Raw genomic sequence first — 24261 nt, 5'->3', positions numbered from 1 at the left:
AGGTAAGCCAGATTTTTGTGATTAGTAATTACCATAATAGAATGAATTGCTCTTTCCAACCAATGGTGCCATTCTTCAAAAGCTAACTTAATGGCCAGCAATTCCCTATTACCACATCATAATTTCTTTCAGCAGTCAAAAGTTTTTTTTTGAGAAAAAAGCACATGGGCGCCATTTACTAGGTGAAGGACCTCTACATTGAATGGCTGACACACGTCCGGTTGTACCAGAATAGGGGCTACAGCAAAACATTCCTTCACAGCAGAAAAGGCTTTTAATGCCACCTCAGACCAAACAGAGAAATCGACCCCCTTCCTAGTCATGTCTGTTAAAGGTTTAACCACAGTTGAATAGTTCAAGATGAATTTACGGTAGTAGTTGTTGAATCCCAAAAACTGCATAAGTGCTTTCAGATTTTCAGGTCGATCCCAGTCCAACACCGCATGGACTTTCTCGGGATCCATACAAAACCTGAGGATGAGAGCCAGCGCCGATGCAAGGATTTTTGCCAACACAAGCAAAGCTACATTTTGCCCCCCGCAGCTCACCAAGGCCTCCGTCTGCATCATCTGGCTTTCCTCTGTGTGGTCCTGGTATCTTTGCTCTGCTTCAGACAATCGCTGGTTTGAGGAACTTATTTTTCACCCGATAAAACACACCAGCCCATAAGAGGTTTTAGAGGAGGATAATAAGAAATTTTCCATTACACTTCAGGTCAGACTAGCAATCAGACCCCCAATGTTAATCAGGCCTCAGATCAGACCCCCATGTGAGCCATCACCCCCCATGTCAGCCATTATGCCCCCATGTCAGTCATCAGGCCCCCATGTCACATTTCTCCCCCTCAAGGCCTCCATGTCACATTTCTGCCCCTCCATGTCACATTTCTCACCCCTCAATGTCACATTTCTCACCCCTCTATGTCACATTTCTCTGCCTCCTTGTCAATCACCTATGTCACATCAGCCCTCACATTTCTCCCCCTCCATCCATGTTGTCACATTTCCCCCCCTCCATCTATGTTGCCACATTTTCCCCCCTCCTTTCATGTTGTCACATTTCTCCCCCTCCATCCATGTTGTCACATTTCTCCTCCTTCCATCCATGTTGTCACATTTCTCCCCCCTCCATCCATGTTGTCACATTTCTCCCCCTCCATCCATGTTGTCACATTTCTCTCCCCCTCCATCCATATTGTCACATTTCTCCCCCTCCATCCATGTTGCCACATTTCTCCCCCTCCATCCATGTTGTTACATTTCTTCCCCCTCCATCATGTCCATTTAACCCCCCCATGCCACATACATTTCTCCCTGTGGGCCCAACAGACAGACTACTCAGAGACATTTGTCCACACAGTTACTCACCACCAACAGCTCCGCCTCCAGTCTCCAGACCTCCGCTCCCCAGTCTACACCAGTTGCTGCTGCCTGTCGCCCACCACTGCAGTGCCACTCGGCAGTCACACACTCCTGACCCAGTGACTGTCTGTGTTGCCGATGCCATGCTGCTGCTGAGCCTGCGTGCCGCTCTGTGAGGAAGTGAGGGCCAGGGCCGCACGGCACACCTGCAGGCTGGAGCGAGCGGCCAGGCCCAGCGGGGCAAATTTGAAAGTAATGTATTTTAAAAATATATATATAAAATTTCTGTCCTGACGCCGCCCCCCCTTCTCTGTGCTCTTGTTCTGCCTTATTATAGAGCCGCCGACCCTGGTGAGAGCAGGTAACCCAACAATTGTACTTCCTGAACAGCAAAAACACATTTTTCCATCTTCGCATACAATTTATTTTCTCTTAGGATCTGTAACACCTGTCTAACATGATCCTTATGAGTCTCCATGTCTGGAGAATAAATTAGAATGTCATCCAGATATACAACAACAAATCTCCCCACCAGATGATGAAAGATGTCATTGATAAAGTGTTGAAAAACTGAGAGTTGTTTAATCCAAAGGGCATGACCAGGTTTTCAAAATGACCCTCAGGGGTATTAAATGCGGTCTTCCACTCATCCCCCTCCCTGATCCTTACCAGATTATGTGCCCCCCTCAGATCCAATTTAGAGAACACCTTGGCACTGACAATCTGACTAAACAAATCCAGAATCAAAGGAAGGGAGTAAGGATCACGGACGGAAATACGGTTGAGCTCACTGAAGTCCAGACATTGTCTAAGGGTACCATCTTTTTTTTTTACAAAGAACAACCCAGTAGCCACTGGGGATTTGGATGGTCCTGATCAACCGCCTAGTCAGAAGGGTGGGGTGAGACTATAAAGGGTAGAAGTGATGACCACTGAGCAACAGCTGCGAAAAGGGAAGTGGTCATTAACCCTATCAACACTGAATCAAGAGAAATCACGGAGCCTGTTAGATTCCTCCATACTCAGGCAATCTCCTTGATTTCCTGACATCAGTCACCTGAGGGACTGTGACACCGCGAGGCCCCAGTACTATACCCTATTACACCTGTTGCAAAAATGGCTGAAACCTGACGTGCTGAGTCCCACTGCTATGTTGGACCGTCTGTTGGCTGATGTGTTCTGGAGGGCTTTGCCATACCCCCTCCAGCAGTGGATCAGCATGCGTCTCCGGGTAATGCCCTTGAGATGGTGGACCTGGTGGAACGCTATAAGGCTACCAGGGATTTAAAAGGGGGTTCATTTGGGAGGGGGGCAGCCAAACCCCAGCAATCTCCATCCCAGACCCAGAGACTTATGCCAACCAAGTCTGCCCGGGGTGTACCCCCCATAGACCTGGCTCCGATAGTATGCTGGCAGTGTGTCAGGAACCTGGCCACATAAGGGCTGACTGTCCCCATCGGGGCATACCCATGGATACTAACTATGGATACTGCAACTCATTGTACGCCAGGAAGCTGTGTGCATCAGGTATCCCAGAGACTATAGACAGAGACTATAGACAACAACTGGCCAAAAAAATCGGGGTCGTATGCATACATGGAGATTTAAAGGACTATCCCACCGCCCTGGTGACTCTATCCATGGGAGGCGGCAAGTGGACCCACGAGGTGGCCCTTGCCACCACTTTACCTTATGAATTAACAATATTAAAAGACTTTCCAGGCCTCCCAGCCCTGTGGCTGGCTGTGAGAGTTATTGATGCCCCTGAGTCAGGGGTAACTTCATCAGAGTGGCCTGGCTCAGGCAGGAGGCCAGAACCCTGGGCCGAAGGGCCAGCGGTAGGGGTGACCGCCACTTTGGTGGAAGAGGGGGAGACAACCCCGCTGAGTGTGTTGGTAGGAGATGTTGAGGACTTGCCGCCAGGTCCTGAATTGGCAGAACTCAATGTCTCCGGTAAAAATTTCGGAACTGCACAACACCGGGACCCAACCTTATCCTGGGACTGGGAGAATGTTTGTAGAAAGGTACACTTTATTCCATGGCAGGAGGGAAGTGCAAACACAGCATTAAGCAACAGCCGTTTCACACGTGTGTGCGCTTCTTCTGGCTTTCCACTATTGGCGGGGTCACGGCACTTTTAAATGTGCACAGGAAGCCGCATCATCGCAGTAATTACTTACTTAATTAACACCTGAAATTCCACAACGGAGGGCAGGGATTCTTGATAGATAGCGGGACCCCTTCAATAGTGTAAAGTGCATGTGCAACTACATAAAACAATAAAACAATACAAATACGAAAAGACAATACATATAGGAATAATTCATTACAGAAATACATTCATGTCTATTTTTTCATTTAATCCCAAGGGACCCATTGCATCTGTGCGTAGGATCCACTTTGTTTCTCTTCTCAGAAGTTCCCTCTCTCTGTCTCCACCTCTCTCTGTGCGGTTAACTATTTCAAGACCGGCAAAGGTTAATACACTGGGATTTCCATTATGTACCCTGTTCACATGATCTATTAACCGCGGGACCCCCTTTCCTGTTTTTAAGGAATTTAGGTGTTCACGGAATCTTTCAAATAAACAGCGGATGGTTTTACCAATGTAGAAGCGTCCGCATCTACATAGAATTAAATAAACCACACATTTGCTGCGACAGGTAATAAGTGGGAAAATCTTATGTTCTATCCCTGCAACAGAGATCACTTGCAATTGGGAATTAAAGTTGCAGAAGGAACAACTTCTGCATCTCTTATTCCTTTTTGGTCTCTGTTCAGACAGCCATGTATAGCGTTTTTTTCTAAAATGGCTAGTTACTACTTGATCACGTATTGTATGGCACCTTCTAAACACTGGTTTCGTATCTTTTAATTTTGTAGTGATTCATCCCTCGCTAAGATACTCCAATTTTTTCCTATGACCTGTTTTATTTTTTCGGCCATAGGACTATATTTAAAGGAAAAAGCAAAGGGTGGGGGAGATTTGATTGTGGTTTTACCCTCCCTCAATTCTGTCTGGTGTACTCTCTACGCTTTTTGCAAGGCTTGATTTAACAAATCTGGGGGATAACCTCTATGCCGCAGCCTATCGCGCAAATCCAGCGCCTGTTTTTCATAGCTCATTGGGGTAGTATTAATACGAGCAAGTCTTCTAAATTGGCCATATGGCACCGATTTTTTCACTGTATTTGGGTGATAGCTAGAGAAATGGAGGAGGGAGTTAGCGGCGGTTGGCTTCCGAAATCCCTCCGTCACCAACTCCCCCTCCACTACAGAGACCACTACATCCAGGAACTCGATTCGGTTGCCCCCAAACTGGTAAATGAACCGCATGTTCATATCATTCTGTACATTCAAATACTCCACAAGGTCTATAATCGTCAGGCTCGGGTCCAGAACTTTAACCCGGGTGATCGGGTTTTGGTTCTGGTACCAACCGTAGACAGTAAGTTCCTAGCCAGGTGGCAGGGGCCCTACGAGGTACTCGAGAAAGTGGGAGAGGTAAATTAGAAGGTACATCAGCCGGAGCAGGTGTATCGTGTGAATTTACTAAAACCATGGAAAGATAAGGAGTCCTCTACTGAAGACAGCCCACGGCCAGGTTTTGTAGGAGAAAAGGTTAAGGCTCCTTGGTCTGATGCAAGAGAAGCAGTTGCCACAGTAAAAATTGCTGACAGCCTCTTCTCTAAACAGGCTCAGGAAGCCAGGGAGTTCATTAGTCGGAACACGGATGTGTTCTCTGATATCCCTGGACGCACTTCCATAATCCAGTATGACCATGTCACTGAGCCTCAGGAAAAAGTCTGGTTAAAACCATACCTGGTACCCAAGGCTCGGCGACAAGCCATCGCGGGGGAAGTGCAGCTAATGCTGAAACTAGACGTCATTGAGGAGTCCAAAAGTGAATGGGCCAGTCCGATAGTCTCAATGTCGAAGCCGGACGGGACGTTATGGTTAAGTAACGATTTTTGCAAACTAAACGAAATCTTCAAGTTTGATGCATATGCCATGCCCCCGATAGATGAGCTTATCGAGAGGTTAGGACAAGCCGGATATTTTTCAGTTTTGGACCTCATGAACGGCTACTGGCAGGTGCCCTTAACAGAGGCTGCAAAAGAGAAAACTGCCTTTGTCACCCCTGAGGGGCTGTATCAGTATAAAGTGTTACCCTTTGGTCTGTATTGTACTTTGTCCACATCATCGGTACACGTCGGCTTACCTGGAGGATATCATCATCCACAGTACTGACTGGGAAAGTCATCTACCCAAAGTGCAGACTGTAGTGGACTCCCTTAGGAAGGCTGGACTGACCGCTAACCTATAGAAATGCGCGATAGGGTTAGAGGAGACTAAGTAGGTAGTGTACTAGTATTCCAGACAAGATTCTATTGCAACCAAACTAAACAGAGTAAGTTAGGTAATAGAACCTGAGGTTAACCAACCCGAGAAACCCGTCGAAGCCCAGAACTGATACCAGGCTTCCCATTTTCTAGCGTGTGCTACGCCAGAGCCCTGATCTTCGGCACCCAACTCTTCCAGGAGCGCCAGAGAATCCAAAGCCCCAACCCAGGAGACTTTCTGTTGAGCGCCAAACTCGAGGAATTATTTGGCGCATTGCTATGATAAAGAATCTGAGGATGCCTTTCCTGACCCCTTTAATTCTGCTTGAGTAAACTGAAAGAAGAGCTAACTGAGGAGAGATAGGTGTACAGACTTTGTGTAAATGGTCATAAAGCGAAAATACATTGCGCCATAGTGTTGCTACATCTGGACATTCCCACCAGATGTGTATCATAGTGCCTCTAGAATTCAAACACCTCCAGCAAGTGTCTGGAACAGTGGGGTAAAATTGGCTAAACTTGACCGGGGTCCTATACCACCTAGACCAGATCTTGTAATTGAGTTCCTGGATCTTACAGGAGATAGAGGACTTATGAGTGAATAGAAGAGATCTCTTCCATTGATCAGGCGTTAGGGTATATCCCAACTCTGATTCCCATGATTGCATAATTTCCTTAGCCGGAGCAGGGAATTCTTCCGTGTCATCCCCGATCTCTCCCGAGTTCAGAATGGCATATATGAGAGATATAGAATACCCGGGAGCAGAAGTAGCTAGGCATAGTTTCTCAAAGTCAGATAAGGAGGCTTGTAGTTGCGTACCGGGTGCCAAAGATCCAGTGAAACTACGCAGTTGTAAGTAGTGGAACCATCGCCCTGGTGAGTCAGGGATAAGATGTCCCAGGTCTTTAAGTTCCTTAATCCCTCTGTCAGAATATATGTCTTTGACCCTGATCTGAGGCTTGGAGTGTAACCCGAGAGATGGTAGGGCTGACAGTGTGGCAGGCATCAGCAGGTGACCAGATATGTTTGTGAGTGGGCCAGGGATCGTGGCCAATCGGGCCGCGGAGGCAAACCTAGTCCATATATCTACTAAGGAAGATAGGAAAGGTGATAGCCTTTGGATGGGTACATGGGTCAGGGTGTTTGTCGGAAACAAAAAAATGCCTGGAATTAGACCAGGGGCTAGAGCGTGTTCTAGTTCGACCCTCTCAAGGTTGTGAGTGAGATCAATCACGCAATTGGCAACCGCCGCTCTGTAGTATGATAGGAAGTCAGGCAAACCCGTTCCCCCGTGGTCCTTGGATCTAATCATAAGATTGTAGCTCAGTCTGGCTTTGGACCTACCCTAAATAAAGCGGGAAGCAAGCTTTCTTAGTCGTGTAAAGTAAGAGGCTGGGATCCGACAGGGGATTGTCTGGAATAGATATAGGAGCCTGGGTAGAACATCCATTTTTAAGGTGTTTATTCTACCGAACTAGGAGACATTTAAGGCTGACCAAGAGCTCAGGTTATTTTCAATGGTGTGGAGTATAGGGAGGTAACTGAGCGGCCTAAACCAATTTATACACCCAACAATTAATTGATCAGAACCCTACATCGGCATACGCTAGACCTCTAGTTTGGACCCCAGTAAGTGCAGCAGAGATGATGAAGGTTTGGGGACTCGAGCTGCATATGGGCGTTGTAAAGAAGCCAAACATTAGACAATATTGGGGTTTGGATATTTTCTACCAGAATGCAATTTACAGTAAGACCATGACCTGGAAGCGATTTAGGTCAATTAGGAAATTCCTACACTACAACGACAATACACAGTGCCCACCCCAAAACGACCCAATATTTGACCGTCTGTTCAAGGTTAGGCTGGTTATTCACCACTTTAACCCCTTAGGGACCCATGACGTACCAGTACGGCATGGATCCCGAGTCCTTAAGGACCCCTGACGTACCGGTACGTCATGAGTTTAAAGTGAGATTGCGGCCCTGCTAGGGTTAATCCGCACAGGATACCGGCTGAAATCATTCAGCCGGCATCCTGTCACAACGCTGGGGGGAATTCATATGACCGCCCCGTATCGGTGATCGCAGCAAACTGCAGGTCCCTGACCGCAGGATCAAACTTAAAAATGCTGCATATAAAAAAAAATTCCACCCCCCCTGCCTCCCGCCGAATCGTTGGTGTACAGTGGTATACCAAAGTGTCAGCACATTGCTGACACTCTGGTATAAACGGCTGACATCTGTGAATGGATGTCAGCCGTTTAACCCTTTCCATACAGCGGTCCGTACGGACCGCTGTATGGAAAGAGTTAACAGTAAGATGCGGCTCCCTCTCCCATCGGGGGGCTGCTGTGCCTTTGCAGCCCCCCGACAGGATGGGGTGACAGAGGGAGGGAGCCCCAGTCCTTACCCTTCCCCGTCTGCGAGGTTGTGGCCACAACTTCGCAGACGGGGAAGGTTCCCATGGCAACAGGACGCCTTCTCAGGCGTCCTGCTGTCCATGGTGCTGAACAGATCTATGCTAAAGGCATAGATCTGTTCAGACAAAGTGTAAGTAAAATACAGTACAGTACAATTTATATTGTACTGTACTGTATTATACAGACATCAGACCCACTGGATCTTCAAAGTAAAAAAAAGTGAAAAAAAAAAAAGGAAAAATCAAAAAACACATTTATCACTGATTAAAAATGAAAAAAATAAAATTCCCTACACATGTTTGGTATCGCCGCGTCCGCAACGACCTGATATATAAAACGGTCATGTTACTTTCCCTGCACGAAGAACGCCATAAAAAATAAAAATAAAAACTATGAGAAAATTGAAATTTTGCCCACCTTACTTCCCAAAAAAGGTAATAAAAGTGATCAAAAAAGTTGTATGTATTCCAAAATAGTGCCAATCAAACAGTCATCTCATCCCGCAAAAAATGAGACCCTACCCAAGATAATCGCCCAAAAACTGAAAAAACTATGGCTCTTAGACTATGGAAACATTAAAACATTATTTTTTTTGTTTCAAAAATGAAATCATTGTGTAAAACTTACATAAATAAAAAAAAGTATACATATTAGGTATCGCCGTGTCCGTATGGACTGGCTCTAAAAAAATATCACATGAGTTAACCCCTCAGATGACCACCGTAAAAAAAAAAAAAAAAAGTTTAAAAAAAGCAATTTTTTGTCATCTTACGTCACAAAAAGTGCAATAGCAAGCGATCAAAAAGTCATATGCACCCCAAAATAGTGCCAATAAAACAGCCATCTCATCAAGATAATCGCCCAAAAACTGAAAAAACTATGGCTCTTAGGCTATGGAGACACTAAAACTTTTTTTGTTTTAAAAATGAAATCATTGTGGAAAACTTACATAAATAAAAAAAAATGGTATACATATTAGGTATCGCCGCGTCCGTGACAACCTGCTCTATAAAATTAACACATGATCTAACCTTTCAGATGAATTTTGTAAATAGCACAAAAAAAACGGTGCCAAAAAATCTATTTCTTGTTACCTTGCTGCACAAAAAGTGTAATATAGAGCAACCAAAAATCGTATGTACCCTAAACTAGTACCAACAAAACTGCCACCCTATCCCGTAGTTTCTAAAATGGGGTCACTTTTTGGGAGTTTCTACTCTAGGGGTGCTAATCAGGGGGGCTTCAAATGGGACATGGTGTAAAAAAAAACAGTCTAGCAAAATCTGCCTTCCAAAAACCGTATGGCATTCCTTTCCTTCTGCGCCCTGCCGTGTGCCTGTACAGCGTTTTACAACCACATATGAGGTGTTTCTGTAAACTACAGAATCAGGGCCATAAATAGTGAGTTTTGTTTGGCTGTTAACCCTTGCTTTGTTACTTGAAAAAAATATTAAAATGGAAAATCTGCCAAAAAAGTGAAATTTTGAAATTGTATCTCTATTTTCCATTAAATCTTGTGCAACACCTAAAGGGTTAACAAAGTTTGTAAAATCAGTTTTGAATACCTTGAGGGGTGAAGTTTTTTAGATGGGGTCACTTTTAGGGAGTTTCTACTCTAGGGGTGCATCAGGGGGCTTCAAATGGGACATGGTGTAAATAAACCAGTCCAGCAAAATCTGCCTTCCAAAAACCAAACGGCGCACCTTTCACTCTACGCCCCGCTATGTGGCCGTACAGTAGTTTACGGCCACAAATGGGGTGTATCTGTAAACGGCAGAGTCAGGGCAATAAAGATACAGTCTTGTTTGGCTGTTAACCCTTGCTTTGTTAGTGGAAAAAATGGGTTAAAATGGAAAATTAGGCAAAAAAATGAAATTCTCAAATTTCATCCCTATTTGCCAATAACTCTTGTGCAACACCTAAAGGGTTAACGAAGTTTGTAAAAACAGTTTTGAATACCTTGAGGGGGTGTAGTTTATAGAATGGGGTCATTTTGGGGTGGTTTCTATTATGTAAGCCTCGCAAAGTGACTTCAGAGCTGTAGTGGTCCCTAAAAATTGGGTTTTTGCAAATTTCTGAAAAATTTCAATATTTGCTTCTAAAGTTCTAAACCTTGTAAAATCCCCAAAAAATGTAATATCATTCCCAAAATAATTCAAACATGAAGTAGACATATGGGGAATGTAAAGTCATCACAATTTTTGGGGGTATTACTATGTATTACAGAAGTAGAGAAACTGAAACTTTGAAATTTGCAAATTTTTCCCAATTTGTGGTAAATTAAGTATTTTTTTATGCAAAAATAATAATTTTTTTGACCTCATTTTACCAGTGTCATGAAGTACAATATGTGACGAAAAAACAGTCTCAGAATGGCCTGGATAAGTCAAAGCGTTTTAAAGTTATCACCACTTAAAGTGACACTGGTCAGATTTGCAAAAAATGCCAAGTCCTTAAGGTGAAATAGGGCTGAGTCCTTAAGGGGTTAACAGCAAATTTGCTGAGGTGTACAACCCAGATAAAAATGTCAGTGTAGATGAGTCCCTATTACTTTTCAAAGGGAGGATTAGATTCTGCCAGTACCAGCTTAGCAAATGGGCAAGGTATGGCATAATGATATACAAACTTTGTGAGAGTAGCTCCGGGTACACCCACAAGTTCCGCATTTACGAAGGGAAAGATTCCCGGATAGAACTCCCAGAATGCCCCCCATCCTAGTAGTTGGATAAGGGTTACCACCTCTATGTGGATAACTATTATACCAGCATACTCCTATTCATGTCCCTAACTGATAGAGGTACTGTGGTTTGCGGCACATTGCCCAAAAATCAGAGAGACCTCCCTAGATCCATGGTAGGGCAACCACTGAGAATGGGTGAAAGTAGGGCTCTCCTCCATGATAACATGCTGGTGGTTAAGTGCAAGGACAAGAGGGATGTCCTTGTACTGACCACCATTCACACTAACACCAGCTCCCCTGCTCCTGTATGAGGTACCACAACCCCCAAACCAGTTTGTATCCTGGACTATAACAGGCACATGGGAGAGGTGGATGTTTCAGATCAACTTCTGAAGCTCTACAGTGCCACACGAAAAACTAAAGTGTGGTACAAAAAGCTGGCCGTACCCATTGTACAGATGGCAATGTGCAATGCGTACATGCTATTTCAATCTACAGGCCACACAGGAACTTTCCTTCAGTTCCAAGAGGTGGTTATCAAGGCCCTAATTTTTCAAAGCCAGGCCAGGGAGGGTCCCAGTACTTCAGGAAGTTATGGCGCCCATGTTGTACCAGGGCAACATTTTCCAGGTCAAGTCCCCCAGACAGCAAGGAAGGGAAGGACCCAAAAAAGATGCAGGGTGTGTTCTAAAAGTGGGATAAGAAAGACACCACTGACGACTGCAAAAGCTGCCCTGAAAAACCTGGTCTGTGCATTAACAAGTGTTTTAAAATCTACCACTCATCCATGGAGTATTAATTTAATTTCATCCATGATGTATGTACCCTGTAGTTTTACCACCTTATATCTCTGACTTAGTCTGCATAGCTTACAGATCCACTTTTCACCAACCACTACATATTCATTTCAGTGAACACCTGTTAGGTCAAAAGTGCCCTTTACACCCCTTAAAATGTTCATACGGGGTGCTCTTTCCAAAATGGGGTCACTTCTTGGGTTTTTTAATTTCTGGGGATATCAGGAATTTTTTAATGCAACATGGCACCTAAAATAAATGTCTGCCAATTCAGGCTTGCCAGCAATCCATATTTTGCTGTTTGCCTGCTGTGCGCCCATATAGCAGGCTACAAGCACATATGGGGTGTTTCCTAAATGGAGAGAAAATGGGGAACACATACTGGGGTACATTTTCTCCTTTAACCCCTGGTGAAAGTGAAAAATCTGGGTCTGCTAGTAATTTTCATTTTCACAAATGTGTGCTTTGAAATCCTTTAACATGTGTTTCTGCCTTCTGTGAGACACCAGTTTGCTGAAAAGTACCCTTTCGGATGGGGCTGCTCTTTCTAAAATTAGGCGACTTCTTGGGGTTTTTAATTTCTGGTGACCTGAGGAATGTTTTAACATGCAACATGGCACCTAAAATCAATGTCTGCCAATTCAGGTCAGAAAATTCCATATTTTGCAGCTTGACATAATTTTTTGAGCACATATGGGGTGTGGCCATATTCGGGGGGAAATGGGGAACAAAATGTAGGGTGCATTTTGTCCTATTACCCTTTGGGAAAGTGAAAAATGTGGGTGTAAAGCAACTTATTGTTTTGAAAAAAAGCAACTTTTCATTTTCACTGCCAAGTGCTTCCTAATTCTAGGAAACACCTTTCAGGTCAAAGTGCTCACTGCACACCTTGCAAGATTCCTTGAGGGGTGTAGTTTCCAAAATGGGGTCACTTTTTGTGGTTTCCACTGTAGGGCCACCTCAGGGTGTCTTCATATGCAACATAGCTCCCTATTACCATTCCAGCTAAATCCGCTCTCCAAAAGCCATATGGTGCTCCTTCCACTCTGAAGCCTGCAGTACGCCCATACATCTGTTTTTGAGAACATATGGGGTATTTCTGTAAGCTCCGGATTCAGGGTAATAGATTTAGTGTTTTGTTTGGCTGTTAACCCTTGATGTGTTGCAGAAAAGATAGATAAAAATTTAAAATCTGCTAAAAAAAAGTGACATTTTGAAATTTCAATTCTCGTAGGGCACCTAAAAGGTTAACAAAGTTTGTAAAGTCAGTTTTGAATAGCTTGAGGGGTGTAGTTTCTAAAATAGGATCATTTATGGATGGTTTTTAATATGTAAGCCCCACAAAGTGACTTCATATCTGAAATGGTCCTTATAAAATTGAGTTTTGGAATTTTTCTTAAAAATCTTAAGATTTGCCTCTAAACTTCTAAGCCTTCTAATGTCCCAAAAAATTAAATGTCATGTTTAAAATGATCCAAACATGAAATAGACATATGGGGAATGTAAAGTAATAACTATTTTTGGAGGTATAACTATCTATTATAACATTTTAGAAATTGAACGTTGGAAATTTGCTCATTTTTCCAATTTTTTAAATAAATTTGGTATTTTTATATAAATAAAAATGAAATATTTTGACTCAAATTTACTACTGTCATAAAGTACAATATGTGACAAGAAAACAGTCTCAGAATGGCCTGGATTGGTAAAAGTGTTTTAAAGTTATCACCACATAAAGTGACACACCTCACTGAGGGCAGCATAAAATAGTGACAAAAATGCTGATTTCAGCGGTGTGTCACTCATGAGCTAAATTCAAGTGGTTGCTGAGAACTAGCATCATAATCATTGCAGCCCAGGCCTTGAAAAGAGTCAAATCTACTTGAGAAGAGTCATGGTTATTCATAATCTCTTGCCATCTGCTAATGATTGGCAATTCTCTCCTAGAGAGAAAGGGAGAAAACTAGGTAGAATACTTTCAGCCATCAGCAGGTGGGCAGAGAGAGCAGGAATTTATGAATAACCATGACTCTTCTGAGGTGGCCGTGACTCTTTTCCAGGCCCAGTCTGCAATGATTGTGATGTTGGTTCTCGGCAACCACTTTTAACTTTTAAATGGCAGACCGCTGAAATCAACTCACCTGTCTCTACTTTATGCTGCCGTTAGTATGGGCAGCATAAAGTTGATGAAAGGTTCCCTTTAAGGTGAAAATTGGCAGGATCCTGAATGGGTTAAAGAAGACCATGTTTTGGAGGGAAAAACCCAGACTTGTTTACCACCCTGTTTTGGAAGGAAATCCCAGACTTGTTTACCACCCTGTTTTAGAGGGAAAAACCCAGGCTTTTTTACCACTAAAAGCAGACAGTCGGACCTTTTAAGTGTCTGGTTTTACCTATGTTGTTATGTCTGGAAACTTGATTTTGTCTGGAAAAACCTCTGTCATTGCCTTTGAATATCATTGAAGCTCTAATGTAAGTCTATACCAGCAGGGAGTTGAAACAATATATTTGTTTGTGCTGAGTTTCTCCACTCTACCCCTCCCACTAGAAGGTTCTAGTCTAGCTAGAAAGTGTATATAAGGAGAGCAGTCAGAGCCCTTAGAGTGCTGCAGTTAGGGACCAATGCTTGGAGGGAAGACTCATGCCAGCCTGCATGAGTGACCAGAAGAAGACGCTGAGATGGGGACGCTGAGTGACAGACCATGAGTCGCTAGTCCTGTGACCAAGGAGCCCTCTGGACTACTGAACTACAGACCATGGGCCCTTGACCAGGATGCCAGCCCTTTGAGAGAGAGGGAGAAGGACAGCCAGCTTAGGCCTTTCCTCAACATCAAGCCTTTCTTCTGCAGGGGAGGAGACTTTGCCAGACAACTGAGTGACCAAAAAGACATTGAGACGGGGATACACTGCCACAGACCCTGGATCACCAGCCTTGGACCAGGGTTCCAGCCTTCTGAAAAGAGAGAGGGACAGCTAGCCCAGGCCTTTCCTCAGTATCAAACCCTTCTTCTTCCAGGGAGGAGATTGGAGCCAGCCTAATGCATCGCCTGTATTGTTTTGTACCTGAATTCCTCCAGTAATGAAGCACCCTGGTTTACAGCAGACCCTGACTCTCTGGACTTATTTCCCATTGGGGTGCACCATGCCTTATCATCCCTTCCGGAGAGCAGCAACATATGGTGACACCTCAATGGTGTCCAGGGGGACTCAGCGTAGCGTTGGGGGCCATCCCAAACCTGGCCACTGCATACACATTTTGTCAGGCCAGGTGACCAGAAAATGTCTGTTTTGGCACTGTTTTAATTCTTTTCTTGAAATTTTTTATCTTTTATTGTGTAAAACTATTTTTTTACTTTTTTTTAACTTTTGGGTGTCTGATCCCCTCTACAATGCATTACAATACATCTACATTGTAATCTATTGTCTGTAAGTGTATTACACAGTGTAATACACCTATAGCCTGCTTGCCTTTGAGACCTGGGGGTTGGGTCTCACAGGCTTACATGTAAGGCAGCACTCCACAAACATTGCACACACCACGGTCAGCGCTGACGGCGGCACAGCTAGGGTTAATGCATCGGCATCAGTGTTTTCACCTATGCTGGCACATACAGCAGGGGCATGACTAATGGGAACAGCTGGACCCCTACTGCTGATTCGGTGGACGCAGCTCCTGCACCCGCTCAATAAGTGCGCTGTAGCTGTATGGTTCTGGGATTTAAAGGGGTTATCTGAGTTATTTTTTTGTTCTTTCTATGTTTCTAACTAGGCAAATGCAACAGCTTTCTAATTAACTCACTTTATCTCCAGTAGCTGGTTTCTCAGATTTCACTGAGGGTCACATGACCTGTTATGTCATCTTCTCTCCCTGCTCTGATAATGTTCATGTACAAGCCTGAGACATCTGTACACTAGACGTCACTGTGCTGGCCACGCCCCCCTACACTGCTGGCTACTGCTTATTGTTCTCTCCCAGGATTCTTAACCCCTTCAGCTGCACAGACTCAGGGCTGAAGTGTTTACGGTGTAGCAGCAGGCAGCGAGGAGACAAATGTTGGGCACAGAATCTGAAAGAGAAGTTCTGCAGAGCATTGCAGGTAGGGGGAAGATCCTGTGTGTATTAGCAGTGTCATTATACAGCTAGGACTTGTGGTTCTATACATGCAACATGCTGCTGAGTCTCCCAGCAGGCAGACATGTCACTCAGGGCAGCACTTGTATTCACTCCCTTAGCAGTGTCATTATACAGCTGGGACTTATAGTTCTACACATACAACATGCTGCTGAGTCTCCCTGCAGGCAGACATGTCACTCAGGGCAGTACTTGTATTCACTCCATTAGCAGTGCAGGGGGAGGGGCAGAGATTGTTTTTAATGCAAGTAAACAAAGGGCCCGAAGAGAACCAGGGAAATGAGGAAATAGATTTTTATGTATTTTTGCCTAAAACTTGCTTAGCTTAGTTATATATCGCTGACTATCAGATTTAGGGCTCATTCAGACGGCCGTATGCTATCCGCAAAAATGCGGATCCGTTTTTTTGCGGATTAGATGCTGACCTATTCACTTCTATGGGGCCCTTTTCTATTCCAAGGTTCCGCAAAATAAATGAAACATGTCCTATACTTCTCCGTGAAAATCAGGACATGGCCCTATTGAAGTCTATGGGTCAGCAAAAATACTGAATGCTATCCGTTTTTTTGCGGATCAGTTTGCGGATAGCATTCAGTATTTTTGCGGACAGCATACGGCCGTCTGAATGAGCCCTAACAGTGCTTTTTTCCATAACTCGGACAACCCCTTTAAGTCACAGAGACAGCTGTCAATCATTGTTAGCTGTACACGAGGGTAGTCGTAAGTTCAGAAAAAGTACAAGTTTGGGGCTCATGCACACAAACGTATTTTCTTTCCGTATCAGTTCCATTTTTTTGCGGACAGTATGCGGAAAAATTTATTTAATGGGTCCACAAAAAAATTCCGTATTTCCACATTTCCGTTCCGCAAAGAATTAGAACATGTCCCATTATTGTCCGCATTACAGACAAAGATAGTGCTTTTCTATTAGGGGCCTGCTTTTTCGTTCTGCAAAATACGAAATGCACATGGACGTCATCCGTATTTTTTTAGGACAGCAAAATACATACAATCGTGTGCATGAGCCCTTAAATGTATAAATTACATGATTTACTGAATCTTTTCCCATAAAATTACATTATCAATCTCCTCAGCTTCTCCTGCTCAGGAACATGTTTCCTGTAGATTACACTGCATTGTGTGGTTGCAGGTCCTCTTTAAGAAATTCAAAGCATGAAGGTTAGGCACCAAAGTCCTCTTTGAGCTAGTGTAGAGATCACAGCAATCTTTTAAATTTATTGGTATTTTAATAAAAAAATCTTACAACTAAGGCTACAGGCACACCACCGTATGTGTTTTGCGGTCCGCAAATTCCGGATCCGCAAAAAAAAACGGATGACGTTCTGTATGGCATCTGTTTTTTTGTGGATCCTTTTTTTGCGGAGCAACGGAACGGAGATACTGATGCGGACAGCACACGGTGTGCTGTCTGCGTTTTTTTGCGGACCCATTGAAATGAATGGGTCCGCATCCTATCCGCAAAAAAATCGGATCAGACACGGTAACAAAATACGGTTGTGTGCATGAGGCCTAAAACAAATCTTTGCACAATGTGATATGCAAATGCAAAGTTCCTATTGCCTTTGTGTTTAAACTGTATTTCCAATTTACATTTGCCAAAATATAAGCCATTCATATTAGTGACATGCAAATATTTGCTTGAAAGAAGCGTGAAAAGTCAGACAATGCATTTAAATGAATGTGAAACAATGTAAGAAGTGTAACACTATCACAGGGGATAAAGTGCAGTGAAGAGAAGATTTAAATTAAATGTGTCATCAGAAAATCACTTTTTAATGTTTAACATTTTTTGGAAAAATTTTGATAATGTTATTTTTTATTTGCCATCACGTTTTTTATTTAAACTAAAACCAAAAAAAACCCTGCAGTTTTTGTACTGGCCACTATACCTAACAATTGGTGCCACTTTTTGGTTTGTACAGATCACTAATGCAGTTAACTCATGGTGTCATATTCCACCACTACCCAAATTAGACACAAAAGAGACTGAGATCATATGAACTCATTAAAACCAAAACCTTGTCTAAGACCCAAACTAGTCCGCTCAAAGAGCGACTATTACCCCATATAAACACTGTGACGAAAACAAAACAAAAAGGGGGGGTGGGGTTGGGGGATTCTTCGCTGTCAACTTCTGTATGCGCAGCACGTAACTGAAATCTTTTTCTCTTACAGGTAACTCGTGCTGACTGTTACCAGCAGACCAATCAAGATCTTCACGTGCCCATTAGGACAAGTTCAGCCCAGCACACATTACAGGTAAGTAAACAAACTTAACCCATTCACATCCAAATATGCCCTTGCACATACCAAAGTGGGGGGTGTTCCCTGACACCATGTCCCCCCTTTTGTATCCGCAAAAGGTTAACTCATGGTGTCATATTCCACCACTAACCAAATTAGACACAAAAGAGACTGAGACTCTGCCAGATTAGATAATAAGATATTTTATTCTTATAAATTTAACATTGTTTTTGGATATATAAAGGCCACTGTGTTTTTACAGTTACCTTTTCTTAGACAATCAAAATTATTCATATCATATTTAACATGTAATTAAATTGGTATAAGGTTAAAGGGGAGTGGTCAACATGCATGAATAATGTCCCGATACAACTGGACCTAAAAGTTAACCATTTTTTTTAAGCCAAAACTGGGCAAATAACCGTATCTTGAATTTTATTTAAAGACACCCAAGTACCTTGACCTTTTTGATCTGTTTTGGATTTCTTTATAAAAATACAGACCTTATCGTAATTTTTTTTGCATCAGATAAATACAAAGGGGGTTCTGTGTTTCTTTTTGCAGCTGCAAATTCTGAAATTCGAAGTGCACCAAAAAAGGCCACTATAAATACAGTGCTAAAAAGTGAAGACTCTTAAGAAGATGAACACAAACAAGGTAAGTAGTTTACAATTTTTTTTAAGATAAACAGGACATAAAGGTATAATTCTTTCTTTAACTGGGGCCAGCTTGTCAGCTCCCTTAATAAATTGTTTTACACCAAAGTTATTAGAAAATGGTGGTAAATTAAAACATTTTTGAAAGTAAGACACGCCTGCCAAAATGTTTTGAATGTATCTACCTGTCTTACCAGATTTAATGAGGTCTAAAACAAAATGGATACAAGATTCGGGATTAGAATCCCAAGTCTCATGATTGTTGACTCTGCAAAAAGTCACCCAACATCTCCAAGCTGACAAATACGCAGCCCATGTATTACTTGCAAGTGCATTTTTTAATAAGTCAAAAATTAAGAAAGAATTATCTCCCACAATTGTGGTGGACACTGGATCCCCTCCAAATCTGCATCCGGGATTAGCTTCCTGAATATCTGGAATTCCTGCCGAGATAAAGAGTCGGCAATTACATTTTGTTTACCTTCCACATGTTTAGCCTTGAGCCAAATATTGTTTTCCAAACATAACAAAACTATAAATCTTAAAGTAGTGGTTACTTCAACAGATTTTGCAGACAAACAATTAATAGAAAAAACAACACCCTTATTATCGGACAATAAGATTATACGTTTATTTCTAGTAAACGAATACCGGAAACAATTCCAGAAAATTAATATTTTTCATAAACGGTTTATCCTTCCAAGTGCTAGGCCAGAATTCTGCAGACCATTGCTTGATAAAAAATGCACCGTATCCGATTGAAGCAGCAGCATCGGTGAATAACATTAAGGAATCTGAATCTATAAACTCCTCTTGCCAAACAGAACATCCGTTAAAATTTTCCAAGAAATTAATCCAGATACGAATATCATCTTTTAAAGCTGCAGTAATCCTAATATGATCATGTGCCTTCTTTTTTCCTGCAATGGATGCATAAAGACGCTTAGAGAACACCCTACCCAAAGGAATAACCCTAGAGATAAAATTCAGAGATCCCAGAACAGACTGCAATATCTTCAAAGTGCTCTTTTTACATATTAACAAAAAGTTTAAAACTTTCAATGAGGAGTTAATTTTTCCTACAGGAATCTTAAACAACATGTTGACCGAATCAATTTCAATGCCCAAGAATTTTATAAAAGTAGTTGGTGGAACAGTTTTTTCCTCAGCTAAAGGAACGTTGAAATAGGAAGATATGAGTCTAAATGTCTTTAATAAATTGGCACAATAATCAGACTGGGCATTGCCAATGAATAAAAAGTCATCCAAATAATTCAGGGTGTAACCTCCTTTATAATGTGACTCAAGCATCCATTGCAGGAAAGTGGAGAAAGCCTTGAAATATTGGCAAGATAAGGAAAAACCCATGGGTAATGCCATGTCATAAAAATACAGACCATCCAAATAAAAACCTAATTAATTATATCCAGACGGATTGATTGGGAGTAATCTAAATGCAGATTTGATGTCCACTTTAGCTAACAACGCTTTTGGTCCTGCTTTCCTTAAAAAAGACAAAGCCTGATCAAAAGATGCGTAATGCACTGAAGCAGAGTCCCTATCAATAGAGTTATTAAGTGAAGAATTAAGTGGATAAGATAAATTATAAATCAAACGGAAGCTACCCGGCTCCTTCTTGGGAACAAAACCGAGAGGGGAAATTCTAAAATTGTTGAAAGGGGGGGGGGAGAGAAAGGGCCTGCAATTCTATGTTCCACAATTTCATTATTAATTTTTTCCAAAACTTTATTTTTATTAATATTGACAGAAAACACATTTTTAACTAAAACACAACCATGGCCTTTAAATTCCGGCACATAGATACCGGCAGAAAAACCTTCAGTTAGTAGAAGGTCCTTCTCCCTGTCTGGAAAGAATTTTATACATTGAATTAATCTTTCCAGATTCAGAGGAGTCACTTGTTTTATTTCCTTCTTTATTGTTACTATTCTTTTTGAAGCATTTGAATGAATGCTGTACAGAAAGAGCATTCATGCCTATATTTGCAATTACTTTGCCATTTACAGGAGGATTCATTATAGGCAAAACAGAAGCCTTTCCTTGGAGATTGGAGGCGAAAATTATGAGAGCGTTGAGGCAGCATAAGATTAAGCCATAATCCAACGTCTTTGAAGCCCCAACGAAGGTCAGGGTAAACTGCTAGTTTTTGTCTGAAAGACTCGTCGTAGTTAAACCAAGCGGAACCTCTAAAACTCCTATAAGCCTCCAAAACAGATTCTAAATGATAAAAAAAGACCACTACAAAGAGACGGGTGTTTTTCACCTAAAACTGCGGCAAAGATACAAAAAGCCTGAATCCAGGCAAAAATGCTCTTCTGAGTGCTCCCTTTCTTTTTATCATCTTCTTCCTTCCTATCTTTGACAGATGGTAAAAGAGTTAATAAATCTATGTATTCACGGTTCCAAATTTTTTCCTTTATACTTGCAGATAAATGGAAACCTAGTGGAGACATTACACAAGGTAAAGTTTATTTGAAAGAAATATCCTTAACCCCACTATTTCCGTCAGTACAAGGGAAAAAACATTTATCATTCCCAGCCATCCTATGTTGATCCGAATTAAACTGACCCTCAGAAGCAGCATGATTAACAGGGGGGGACCAAGGTACTTTAGGTACATCTAATCCCCGCACATTATCCCTCTGCTCTAAAAAAAGATAAAAATTCCTTGAACAACTGAATATTAGGAATAGATGAAAGTGCAGACTGATCCCCAGAAACAGATACTGGGATAGCTGAGGACAAGTAATTACTTTGAGAGGATTTGCTAGTAGAAGGATCTATATCCTCTAATTGTAAATCATGCTGCAAAATAGTAGGGCAGGGGGCATGAACAGATGCCGTTAAACCAACAGATGATGAATGAGGTTGTTTACGGTTGCTGTACACACTGCTCGGGCCAGGTGGCGCAGCAGTTGTCATGACCATGTTTATGGCCGTGACTCCTTGGGAGCCGCATACAGTTGCCCGCGGTTTGGGTTGTAGTGTCAACCGCATCTGGAGGCATATTGTTGTTAGCCTCAAGTGCGGTTGCCGCGGACAACAGCTATGTGTGCGGTCCCCTTGGAGTTGTGTGCGTGTTTGGATGCACTGTTGTATGTCTGGTGTGCACTCTGTGTTATGTGTGGTGTGCACTGACATCTTTCCTTCACTGTGGTTGCCCGTGGCAACGTTTGGTTGTATAGTGTACATGTGGTGGCAGTGTCCCGGCCTTCGGGCTGACTCCCTGGACATGGTTGCCACCCATGTCGTTGCCTGCGGCAACAGCCACAGTGTGTTCCTGAGTTTGACACTTCCCCTTTAAGTTGTGTTTTCCCTTCTGTGGTATTGGAAGGGTTAACTCCCTTTTCTGTGTGTGTGAGTCACGGGGTGTGTCTGACTGTTGGGTGTGGCCTTTTGGCCCTATATAGTTGTAGGCAGTAGCCAGAGAGGGTGCTTCAGTCATGCTGGCTGGAGACATCCTCCTGGTTACTTGCCATCCTTCTGGTCATAGCAAAATAATATCTCGTTTGGTGTCTTGAAGATGTGTTTGGTTGTATGTATGTTTATTGCACCTATGGTCCTGGGTTCCCGTGTGTTGTGTGCTGAGTCCTGTTGTCTGTGGTCAGTAGTTCCACATGGGTTCCAGGCTTTGTGTCTGTGGCAGGTGAGTGTTATGCTTGTAGAAAGTACCTGCCATTGCCATAGGTTGTACTTGTTCTCCCTTCCTTGCAGCTTGGCCAGTGAGACTCCTGTTCCTCCGTATCCAGAAGGAACAGGTTGTCTTACCCTGACTCCTAGTCCAGGGACCGGTCGGAGGGTGAGTTAGGGCTCCGAGGTTCCTGAGCATGGGTCCTCCTACCTTAAAGGTCAGCCCATGCAGCTAGGAGTTAGGGTCAGGTTAGGGACGCGATAGGAGGTGACCTGCTCCCTAATCCTGTCGTCCTGGTCAAGCAGCGACCATCTTCCACCAACGCACGCTTGAGGGTTTTCCCCATCCTCAGCCGTGACAGCAGTTTTCTTCTGCTTCGATCCTTTTGAGTGCCAGACTGGAGAGAAATTGTGTTTTTGTGAATCCTCTTCCTCAGTGGAGATGAATGTGGCTGCGATAAATCAGGAGGATCGACATGGATGACCTCTGCATTCCTAACTGGCTCAGCGCTCTCAGTGTGAAAAGCAGCGCAGCCCTCATTAGTAGATTGCAGAGGAAGATTAACTGTGGTTGATTCAAGCAACAGGCAGGATCGCAGCCATTCTTCTCCACCTTGAGATGCGGCTCTCTTGACAAGCTTTCTCATGAGATCCTCCATCGCAGAGCTGGTCCGGATTCTTCGCTGTCAACTTCTGTATGCGCAGCAAGTAACTGAAATCTTTTTCTCTTACAGGTAACTCGTGCTGACTGTTACCAGCAGACCAATCAAGATCTTCACGTGCCCATGAGGACAAGTTCAGCCCAGCATGAGCCATTTGCAGTTTCACTGTACCGGCCGTGCGTACTTACACGTGCATGGCTTAATCTTTGAGACAAGCATATGCTACTGGCAGGATCAACCAGGCAGGATCAAACTTAACCCATTCACATCCAAATATGCCCTTGCACATACCAAAGTGTGGGGGGGGGGTTCCCTGACACCATGTCCCCCCTTTTGTATCTGCAAAAGGTTATCTCATTCTAATCCTGCCTATATAGGTGATTGTCAAATCTTATCTATTCTTTCCTCTGCAAAGGTCACAGAGCATGCTTAGAAAACCCTCCCATGTAAGTTAATAGGGTACCTTCCTGACCATTGTGTCTATGGTCCATGGTTAAGAACAGCTCAGCCAAGATGGCAGCCAACATAATAATGTTCAGGAAATAAAATAAAAAAATCTACAATCAATACATAAAAACAGACTAGAAAAAAGCATATGTGTTACTAGCTGGTTTAACTGGTAGTGTGGGAAATAGAACTCCATCTTGTTCCTCTGAACCAGAGTTCAATAAGTGGTTAGTGAAAATGTCAGCTGAAGTGCAGGTGCGGGGGAGCAGTTGACCCCTCCCCCCTACTCTCTTCTCAGAAAGGCTATCTTCTGCTGTTCTAGTTCCACATCCTTTTCTGATAAGAAACTGTCTCGCTTCTCTGTCTTTGTGGTTTTCGCTGAAGTTATGTGATGCCCATGGCTGTTGGACGTCTGCCAGTAAAATTCTGATATAAGATTGTATTCTTCAAACAATAAACAGATTACTTGATCCAGCCATTGTTTCTGCGTCAGTTTTTTCTGTGTGCACATTAAACTCTGCAGTTTGATTTGGACTTCCTTCGCCGCAGTGAGGAAGCCGGCAGCAGGAGCGCGTCCTTCACTCACTTTGCCTGCATCGAATACTAAATGGGACGGCGCAGGCGCAGGATTTAAGGGAAGATAAGGAGAACTCGAAAGTCAATCAACTGGACCTGGGCGTGCCAAAGGGTGCGTAGACCGAGCCTCTTGTTGCTGAAGCAATGCCCTAATAGCACCTAGAGGCTCATTAGCATATTTTAAAAGTCTTTATTTTAAGAGAACAGCGGCAGGCAGAGAGCTATAAAGCATAATGTTATATACTGCTGACATTAGCATATCGCTAATGT

At 43.0% G+C, this 24261-nt stretch overlaps 1 long non-coding RNA gene across 1 annotated transcript in view; it reads left to right on the top strand.

Moving 5' to 3' along the window:
- Positions 1-23134, top strand: part of LOC122928628 — a 45144-nt gene extending 22010 nt beyond the window's left edge. The window contains exons 2-5 of the long non-coding RNA XR_006387907.1: positions 17931-18014; positions 18564-18656; positions 21105-21137; positions 23041-23134. This is a non-coding gene — a long non-coding RNA (uncharacterized LOC122928628). The remainder of the gene's footprint in view (positions 1-17930; positions 18015-18563; positions 18657-21104; positions 21138-23040) is intronic.
- Positions 23135-24261: the final 1127 nt, after the last annotated feature.

The sequence above is a fragment of the Bufo gargarizans genome, chromosome 1 (assembly GCF_014858855.1).
Source record: "Bufo gargarizans isolate SCDJY-AF-19 chromosome 1, ASM1485885v1, whole genome shotgun sequence".
In the NCBI taxonomy this organism is placed as follows: domain Eukaryota; kingdom Metazoa; phylum Chordata; class Amphibia; order Anura; family Bufonidae; genus Bufo; species Bufo gargarizans.
The sequence above is the reverse complement of the archived record's forward strand: the minus strand, read 5'-3'. Positions and strand labels throughout refer to the sequence as shown.